Source organism: Hippocampus comes, unplaced genomic scaffold (genome assembly GCF_001891065.2).
Source record: "Hippocampus comes isolate QL1 unplaced genomic scaffold, H_comes_QL1_v1.1 scaffold36, whole genome shotgun sequence".
NCBI classification, from domain to species: Eukaryota; Metazoa; Chordata; class Actinopteri; order Syngnathiformes; family Syngnathidae; genus Hippocampus; species Hippocampus comes.
Window position 1 is genome coordinate 6,184,288 of NW_017805695.1, and position 10,032 is coordinate 6,194,319.

General features: G+C 40.9%; 1 protein-coding gene across 1 annotated transcript in view; it reads right to left on the bottom strand.

The window, feature by feature from the left end:
• Nucleotides 1-10,032, bottom strand: part of ptk7b (protein tyrosine kinase 7b) — a 74,984-nt gene that overhangs the window by 37,755 nt on the left and 27,197 nt on the right. The window lies entirely within an intron of this gene.

Here is a 10,032-nt window from a genome sequence, read left to right on the forward strand (position 1 = left end):
TGTGTGTGTGTGTGTGTGTGTGTGGGTGTGTGTGTGTGTGTGTGTGTGTGTGTGTATGTATGCGCGCGCGCACGTGCATGCGTGAGACAGACGGCAATTATCTGGTTTAATCTTCGAGTAGAAAACCCCTAAACAAAAATAAAAGGGTGTGGCTATTCAAATTTAGGTTATATTGTTGGCCATGATCAATTTTTGGTTGGAATATTTTTGGACTGCTGTTTAAATTATTCTGTTAAAGTGTTGTTCTCTCCCCCGACTAATCTCAAACCAAAACTGTAGTTTCTTGCAAAGCCCAGTGTCAACCAACACTGGCTTGGTATTTTCCAGCATGAACCTCACAAAGAAATCACCAGAGCATGAAGCTCAAATGTAGCCCAAACAAAGAGGTCAGGCGTCCTTATTTGTCTTGACAGCAGAGACATTTAACAGGATACAATCAGACCAGGTACAATGTCTCTGTCAAGCTATTGTAACCAAAATGACAGTTAGGTTCAGACTGAATCTCAGTCTTGTCTCTTTATTGACCTGCGTGGGCTTTTGTCAACAAGGTTTAACTATAACCTGCAGAAAAGAGGGCACCACTAAATCGGAGCTAAGGTCTCCACACTGAGAGTATTGTGCACTAGCCTTGAAAATATTCAAGTGACATGATAAGAGAAAAGCAGGACATCCTCAAAAGATGCAATTTTTGCTTGAAAAAAAACAACGATATATTATTCAATAATTACTGTCAAACATTGAATAGACAAGTCATTCCCAGATCAAATCTTCATTTACACATCAGGGCCATTTGATAAAGTGCACAAGTTTCCAAAATGTAATCCATCATAATAAATCAAAATAGTCTGCTTTTATAAGGATAATACTGTTCATATTAATTGTCACTGAATTAGAGGCAGTACTTAGTATATACTTTGTAATTTGAGTTCTACATTTTAATTGGTTAAGTTTGATAGTCTTGCATCGACTGTTGCCTTAAAATGGAGTGCTCGGACCAAGTGCTATGGTATCACTCCTCCGGGTAGAATTATTCCACACAATACAACAAGCTATGTTATTGGGACTGAAAGAGAAGTTGAGAAATTTCTGAAAATAAAGTCAAATACAAAATAAATACCTAAATAACATACCTTACCATTTGAATAGACCGATTTTTTGACACAGCTCTTGTATTGGATGTCTTTATGTTTTCAAAGGTTTTATCAGTCACGGGACCTGGTCAGAGCTTAGAATAGATGAATGTAGCTCAACCTTGAACAATGAAATGGTTCAAAGAAAATGTATAAAGGAACAATTCCCAGCTGCCTCAATCCAGAACATCAGTACAAAGGTACCTGCTGCTCCTATTTCAAATCTGCAGGAGACACCGCTGTGTTCATTCCATTACTCCTAAAAGGGAAATTCAATTGAAAGATTCTAATTTATGAACAGTGTCACGGGTATGCATACCTGTTACCATACTGCAATCCACGCTCTTCTTGTACTCGGTAATTGCACTGGGTAAAGTGATATGCTTCTGTGCAAAAAAAAAAAAAAAAGGCCAAGCTATTATGAGAGCGCCTTCATTTTCTGCATGGTGTTCTCCTTTTTACCAGTGACAGCAGGCGACGGCCTCCGCCCCAAACCAGACAAAGATCCCAACTCCCTTGCTTATTACCAGGCAACACTGGCATGGCAACCAGTATGCAGGAGCTCCCGGTGGACCACCGCACCAGTGTTCTTCACTCTTGCTCAGAAACCGTAACCTGTATCTGATCTCAATTCGGTCAGATGTAGATAATACAAAGCTGACAGTGACAGCCTGAAAATCTTGTTTGCAATTCTTGTTTGTGAGCGGATTGACTTCTAATAAAAGCTCTTGAAGTGATATTTTGACAGTTGTATGTCACCACTCAAGCACCGTTGTCAAAGGAGGACCCATCCATCCTTCCAAGTCTTGGCATTACTGCGCTCCTCACTTTCGGGAAGGAGGATGTGTTCCCACGTAGTCAACATAACAAAAAAAATAATCATAATATAAAAATACTGATGCAACAACATGCAGAGGATGTGGAACAGACGTCAGTCATGAATCTCATAAGCACGCTCGGAGGCAGTCAAGAGCATCTATACAGCAGTCAACAGGGACAAGACAAAAGTTGAAGTTGTAAATGTCGCTTGTTAGCTTTATCCAGGTAAGTGTAGTGTGGATGAATTATTTTGGTGCCTACTTTAACACAAAGAATTGCGACCTCAGTTATGCTATTTCTTACTGTGGTATAAAGTCGAGGCGGTGACAGCTGCTGCGCATGAAGAAACATTTCATCGCAAATATGAGCACACGTCGCTCATCACGTTCCCCGACTGTGTCCCTCCACACCTGCCTTTATAACTGTCAAGATGAATGTCAAAGCGACATCTAAAATACAGTGCGACTGAAGCTGACCAGATTTCAACACCAACTCATAAGAGGCCAACTGTTGAAAAACAGGCCGCCTAATTCTTCCCCAAGTAACCTTTGGATCGTAAGGATCAAGGAAGGGTAGGCAGGTGGAGGAGGAAAGTAGAGCAAAGAAATTTGACAGTGACTTACAAAGAACAACTAAATAACGGCAGTGAAAAACCTTTGTGGCATGCAGAGATGTGTTCCTGAAAAGGAGTCATGGGTATTATATTAGCCATGCTAGGCAAGCCTTCTGAAGTAGCCGCCATTCCTGCAGCACTGCTTTTTTGTTTTTCTTTTTTTGAATTTGGAAGCAATTATTAGATTAGCCTGGATTAGGGTTTTGCTCAGGTGAGGATGGCTGGGCTGTGGTCCGTCTCTTAGGCTCTCACTAATCTGATAATGAGACTTTTTAGTGGGAACACAGAAAAGAAAGGCTACTATTCCTCCGTGTTTAAATTCTTTAAACACAAAGGGTCTACACAAACATGGAAGCCGACTGTGGGCTGTTTACTTGAGTAAGTGTTCAAACTATCCTGCAAATGGCCTGAGCAAAACTTAACAGAGAATTAAAAAAAAAAAAAAACACACACACACAAAATGTTGAACATCTGGGGTCACGCTCCACAATATTTCCAAGATTATGAGCCAACGGTGAAAGATTAATGTGTAGTGGAGCAGAGACGTTCTGCCATTTCCATTCCGGCTAAACACGCTAGCCTGATAGATGTTATGGACCAAAGAGTCCTCTTTTTAAGTCGCCGTTTAAAGAATCAAAGCTGGCTTGCAAGTTTAAATCTGTCTCTGTAGGGTTTTGGACACAGTCTCAAGTGTAATGTGATGGATATCAACTATAGCAGAGGAAAGAAGTGGTGTCCTGTTCTGCCAGACTGACACAAAATAAAAAAAAAAAGATGAATAAATGAAACGAAAGGTGGTTGGTAAGACAGTCTATCGGAAACAAATATAGCTCAATGTGCTTGATTCCCTCAAAAAGAATGATCACTTCCCACAAGTGTAAACCACACTACAGAGATTGCGCACACGTGTGATAACAAAATGCGTGAGGAAAGCATTAGTATTTTAATTTCAAAGACCACTTGGATCCCTTTACATTTTGTAAATGGCTTGGTGTGCTGCAGTGGAGAGACATGTAACATTTTCAACACTTCTGATCATTTGAATGACAGTGCTCGGGGCAGGATGTAACAGACCCCCCAACGTGCCTTAGCAATTACCTTTAAAACCTGTTTGTAAATTACCGTAGATGCAACGAAAAAATATTTGCTATTGCCATCAAAATATTCTTAAAAGAAATCTTATTTAATGTTTTATGCAGTCAACCTGCCTTATTCAAGAACTCTGGAGAAGTGTATATTTTCAACAATTATACAAGCACTGACAGATTCCGTTACTTGGCAACATGCGCCACTTGTCGCGTTTCCACCCACTCAGCTAGAGCCAAACACGGCCAAGGTGATTACGTCGCTTCTCTGAATAAGTGATCTGCTCACCATTCACCCGTCACACCCTCTGAGAAAAGGGGGTGTCGTTTACAGTGCAAAGATGACAGAAACGAGGCCGCTCAGGTTTTATTAGCTCAAGCCATAATTATTGTTGGCCCACTTTTTCATAAGTAACGAATCAGGGGTCTCTGTACAAGATATGGAATATTTGATCTCGCTAAGATGCTTAGCCAGAGTGTTTAGAACGGATGTACTATCTTAGGCCTGAGATATACTTGGTGAATGACAATTGACAATTCACCCAACCTGGTAATGCCTACATCATGCCAAAAGAGCAATATCATGAGCAAAAAGGTTGCAGTCAGCAGGTTAATTATCTAACGAGAGAGATCTACCCTCAAATGCGGGTCCCTTTGCTGGTTCTTAAAGTAGTTTCTTGTAAATAGCACTCATCGGTGCAATGCGTTACTGTTTTATATCTGCGGAGCGCTGGGAGTGGCATTTAACAGAAGGTCAAGTATCTGACATAAAATTGAAATATTTCTTCTTTCACTTTGGTGTCCTTGGTAACTGCTGTATCCATCCATAAAACGGCCAAGCAGATGATTCCGGCGTGTCTCCATCAATAAAGTTAAAAGATGTGCAAACCACATGAGAGAAAATATAGGACATGAAGTTTGGAGAGACATTATATCCTCTATAAACTAGGGGGTGGGGGGGTTAAGGAATGTCTGTGGTCCAGTAAATTTACCTCAACACAGAGCAAACTGTGAGCAAGATATTTGTCATGGAATTTCATTTGCAATCAAGTCTGTACAGTGGTTTCTTGAAAATAACGGGGGGGGGGGGGGGATACATGTAAAACAATCAGCTCCCAATCTAAACCCACCAACGGCCTAATCATATTCCAAGAATTTGTGAAATGAATACTGTATTGTAAAAGGATACATTTACACATCAACAACAACAGATTGGCTTCCTGTCCTCGTAAATGACGACAGCACTGGAAAGCGTTGAAACCTGACTGGCACAATGGCCACCCTCTGAGTTTGCTGTCACTCACTTTCTGGGAAGAGACCTCGCACTGCAGGACATGGCCCCCCCCCCACCCCTTCCCCGACACTTCATGAAATGACACCTTTACAAGCTCATACACTCGGAGGTCACTAATTGGCTTGCCATGGCTGTGTGTGAATACTAACTCGACGAGAGGCCAGCAGCTGTTGTTAGATGTAATTCCCTCAATTGTGAAAGGACACAAACAAAACAATGAAGTTAAAACTAGGAAAAGTGTTGATGTTCATGTCTGCCTGGGTGGAATAAAAGAATCGAGTGTCACACGAAGCTACCAGTATGCCCACAACTAATTACCTGGATAAGAAGCTGGAGCCCACCTCCTCTTTCTGTAGGGTCCACCCATCTACTTATCAATGAGTATGATTGTGGTTTCCCGTTGGATTTTCCCCATCCTCCTTGTCCAAGACCACTGTGATGCTGTCAGTCCATAATCATTCACATCCTTACCCACTACAGAAAGCAAGAGGAGATGATTTTTTTTCCAAAGTTGAGATGTTCATATTTCCCCACATTGGTTGCAGTTGGTGATCTGCCCAGAAATATATGACTGGCTGCCTCAGAGGGAGTAGCAGAGGTTTTTATAAAAGGCTGGCATCAAAGTGTTGGTTGTCCAAGAGAGGGAATATTCAACTTAACCTGACCACAAAATGACTTGCACAGAAACGACCAATGAATTGGTTAATATAAATGCAGTACAGTAACACATCGTGTTTGAGTGATATTAGTGATAATTGTAAGATTGTGACTAAAATGTAAGAGACAAATAAATGTTTTCAATCTATGACAAAAACCTCGTTTAGTGAATTTCCGTCTTACAGTGTTCTCCCCGAGGTTCTACACATCTCTGTGCTGTTTTCATGTGCAATCGACCCGAAACGGCCCGCTATTTACAGATGACAGGCAAGGATTTTAAAATGTCAAGAGTAGAGGAGTTTTACTGTCTGCATTACATGCCTGTTTTTATTTCTAAATCATATCAACCTTCACCGCACTAGGTACCTTCAAAATACAAAAGGGATACAAATATATAAAGTATACAATCATTTTGTCCATTTTTCTTTTTGAACATTTTAAAATGGCCCGGGTTGAATGAATATAAGAGAATGTGGTGGACTATGTTAACAAAAGTATAGCAATTGAACATTGCATTCAAACACGATAAGCCAACTCCGGGCAGCAACAATGCGATAGGGACATTTACACAAGTCAGTTTGATAAAGGACAATATAAATATATTTAAGCTCTCAAGATGCCTCAGTCACGTCCACGCAAATATTTTAAAAAGGCAAAAAAACCCGTGTATTAGCTATTGTTTCAGTATTAGCTGATTTACCGACAAAAGGTGTTCTATCATTTGGCTAGCAAAAAACAAACATGATTTTATGAAACATTAAAGTTTCATCTAGTCATAGCAAGATAAACAAATCTGCTAGAAAAATATGACCATGAGAGATTTAACGGTATCTATAAGAGTAAAAAAAAAAATCAATGTTGGTGTTCTAATTTAGGAAACAATTAACATTAACATCTTTCTTTTCTTTTTTTGTTGCCTTTCTGGTCTCCCTATTACCCGCCGACTGTTACGAGCTCATCTTGGCTGTGTTAATGCCAACGGAGAGAGGGAAAGTGCATGGATCACAAAAAAAGGTGGCATGGGCACTATGATATTCTAAATGTCTTAACCACGAGACCTTTGCAACCATGTGAGTGCTGGCCATCCTGCTCACCCTTGTGAACCTCACTGACAGGCTCAGAACTCCCTGCTTCATTGCCTGTAAAATAGACACAGTGGCCTATTTATAAGGAGGATTAAGTAAAGAAAAAGTCAGCAGGAGGGCTTTTTATCTCTGCCAACACTCCCAGCCCAAGGGAGAGAGCCCATTCCTAGCACAAAACAGCACATACATGTAGACCGACGTGATCAGTGGCTCGACACAGACCTTGCAAGAGTTCAACATTTGAAAAGAACAACGTTGGGAGGCGCATGCATTTTGTGGAAGACACTGGCATAAAGAAAATGCTCAAGGTAACACGATCCCAAAAATGGCTTCTGGGCACTGTGACATCATTGGAACACTGACATGACGCACACAGATGGGGAGTGTGTGGGATGATATGTTCCAAGTTATTTTGCAACTCAGGAGATAAAATGTAAAAGAAAATACTTTGTCTTCTTTCAGAACTATTCTTGGTGTCCAGGGGGACAAGTAGTTTGTTTGCATAAGTGTAGTTTGTCTTTCCAAACTAGGAGTATCAACTACCAGCCTGGCATCAATGGTACAGAGTTTTCATTACATATTGCAAGTCAGTGCCAGTCGGGAATGCTTTGAAAACATAGATTAAACTTTTTACTTATATGTTGTCATCATGTAAATGGACACATCAAAAATGTACATAACGCTACTTGAGTGCTGCTATCACGACATCTGTTATTTCACTTCAAAACGGAGAGACTCATTTTGTCAGCTTGGCCTTTGAAAGGTGTAAATAAAAGCCACCATGATGCCACCACCTTCAGCAAAAATGACTACTTGTCTATAAGTTACAATTAAAAAGCAGACGTGCACCATTGTACATCAATGGTGCCTTGAGACATGGAAATTTAACCTCAGGCGTCAGACACGATTTAACATGCCTTCTAGCGCGAGATTGTTCCATTTCTCAGCAGACAATCGATGCATTAAATGCAAAACAATATTAGATCGACTTACAGTGTAAAACGGGAGTACAGTATATGTGTGTAATATCAGCCCCCTCGCCGACAAGGCATCCAGCAACACTGATCCGTCCGTCTACCCAGGTGGTCGAGACCCTGGAGCCTGACTAAGAGCCATACCACAATGATCTACTTCTTATGTGCCAATTCTATCGAATAAAAGGTGGGAACAACCCATCCTCTAACCCAGAAGAAGCGGGAAAACAAGAAAAGGACAGCAAAACGCCTGCAATAAGGACTTTGATGCACAGATGACAGGTTTGTTTTCATCAAGCACTTCAGAGTGGTGTATTGATCCAAAGTGCTTTGCAACTTGAGGCTTACAGTAGACTTGGACATTCCCCTCTAATGGCCAATGTGCTTACACTGGAGAAGGAATGCTGTCAGCATCATGAAGAGATGGGAAAAAAACAGTATTGTGATTACAGAAAAAGCCGATGGTCTCCAATTGTTGTTCTGCAAGTAGAGATTTATTTTTTTTCAAACGTTGGTTGCATCAATTGGTGTTTTTTGGGGAATGTAATTTAAAAAAACAGGCTGGGGCGATGAAATTCACCCTGAGTATTCATCATGCATTTCTGTTCTGCCCCAACAGCATCTTTCAGGCATTTCCATGGCAACCACAGAAAGACAGTGACCCACCTTCCTGGGAGATGATGGCAAAGGTCAATTAAGGATAATTTATTTTTTCTGGGGGGGAATGATGATGTTCTTATCTTCAAGTGGCCATTCTCACAGTATGCACACTCTTGAAAGGCTTCCACCACCAACCCCATTATCCATTTACATATTCTTTGGGTTGTTGTATTTTCGGGATGATAAAAAAAAATGTGCTGGCCAAAAAAGCAAGAACTGCAAGCAAAAAATGACCGTTGACACCAGTTTTCTCCAATTTCGAAAAAAATATTAAAAAGATAATTATTTGAGAAAACTTGAATGCCCTCACTCCATCAAACACACTGATACTTCTTTTACTCTATTTCCGAAGTAGCTCTGTTGTGTCGACATTTGGTGACCTGAATATGAATACATCTCACAAATCTCATCACAAGAAATTGAAGGCAATATCCTGGGCAGGTTGGTAAAGTGCCGAACAGCAAAGTATTAACCAACCAAAAGCTACACTCCCAAGGGTTAGAGGCTATGGTGTCAGTGGGGGCCAACAGTGAGATGGTTTGATGCCATGGGAATGTTTAGGATGCATTTGACAAAGCTGCAACACTAAATTGACTTAAGCCCCCAAGCCAAAGCAGCAAGCGGGGGGGGGGGGGGGAGGGGGGGGGGCAATCTTCAAGTCTTGTTAAAACAGCAGCACTCAAGTGACGGTCAAAACAAAATCAAGATTGGCACAAACATGCCTACGTACCTCAAAATGCAATCCCTCAAATTTAGGAGATACTATACACCTAATTCAGCCAAATGACATTTACTGAGGCGTTATTTAGATGCTATCGGTGGCCCATGTCTTTGTGCTAAGGGGATTAGCACCAGTGCGCCCAGTGCTGAAAGGCGCTTTTGTGCCTTCAATCTTTAGCGAGCTGCTAGTGAGGTTCAGATGCCTGTGTGGAGGGTGTCAGTTATCAGGGATCCTGCCATGCCTTGCTAATCTCTGGCTCCGCAGAGCTCTTGAAACTTGGCCGGTCCGCTCTATGGCCGCCTCAACCAAGAGTTTGCTCAGAGGAGAGGGACAATGATAGGTATTCACTGTGAGAGCTAGTGGACCGGCATGCCTCTCTACTTGAGGGAGCGGCATATGCTTGTACGGGCAAGGCCAAGGTTGGAGGGCGCAACCACAACTACTGTAGCCACTCTATAAATTTCCAAAATGAGTATTTTTATAACATGCAGCTCAACGACTCAAGTGTGTGAAAACTACGTTAAAGTTTAATTTAGTAGTTGTTGCTTTGATGTTAAAAGGTTTACCCGTTTTGCATCCATTAGTGGTCCCATCCAAAGTGAGAGTCAAGATACATCAGCACTTTAGGGCCCTATTTTGTTACTGCTCGAAAAACAAGCATGATGACAAATAATTAAAACGGAATTATGAAGCTTATCTATCCATACTATGACCGTTTCTAAATGACACTTCAGATTCAGAAAGACGAAATGAAAGAAAAACGTATTTACAATTTGTCATTTACAGTAAAACTGCTACTGACCTAAATAGAAAAAAAAAAGAAAATTCAAAAAAACCCTTTCATAAAACTTTTTAAACACAGTAATAGGATATTCAATGATATGCCAACATAGTTGTTTCAAAATTCATGCGGAATTTCTGCAGGGTACGCCAGTTAATGTAAAAGTAGGTCACAGAAACACAGTAGAATGTATTCACCAAATATGAGCACTGT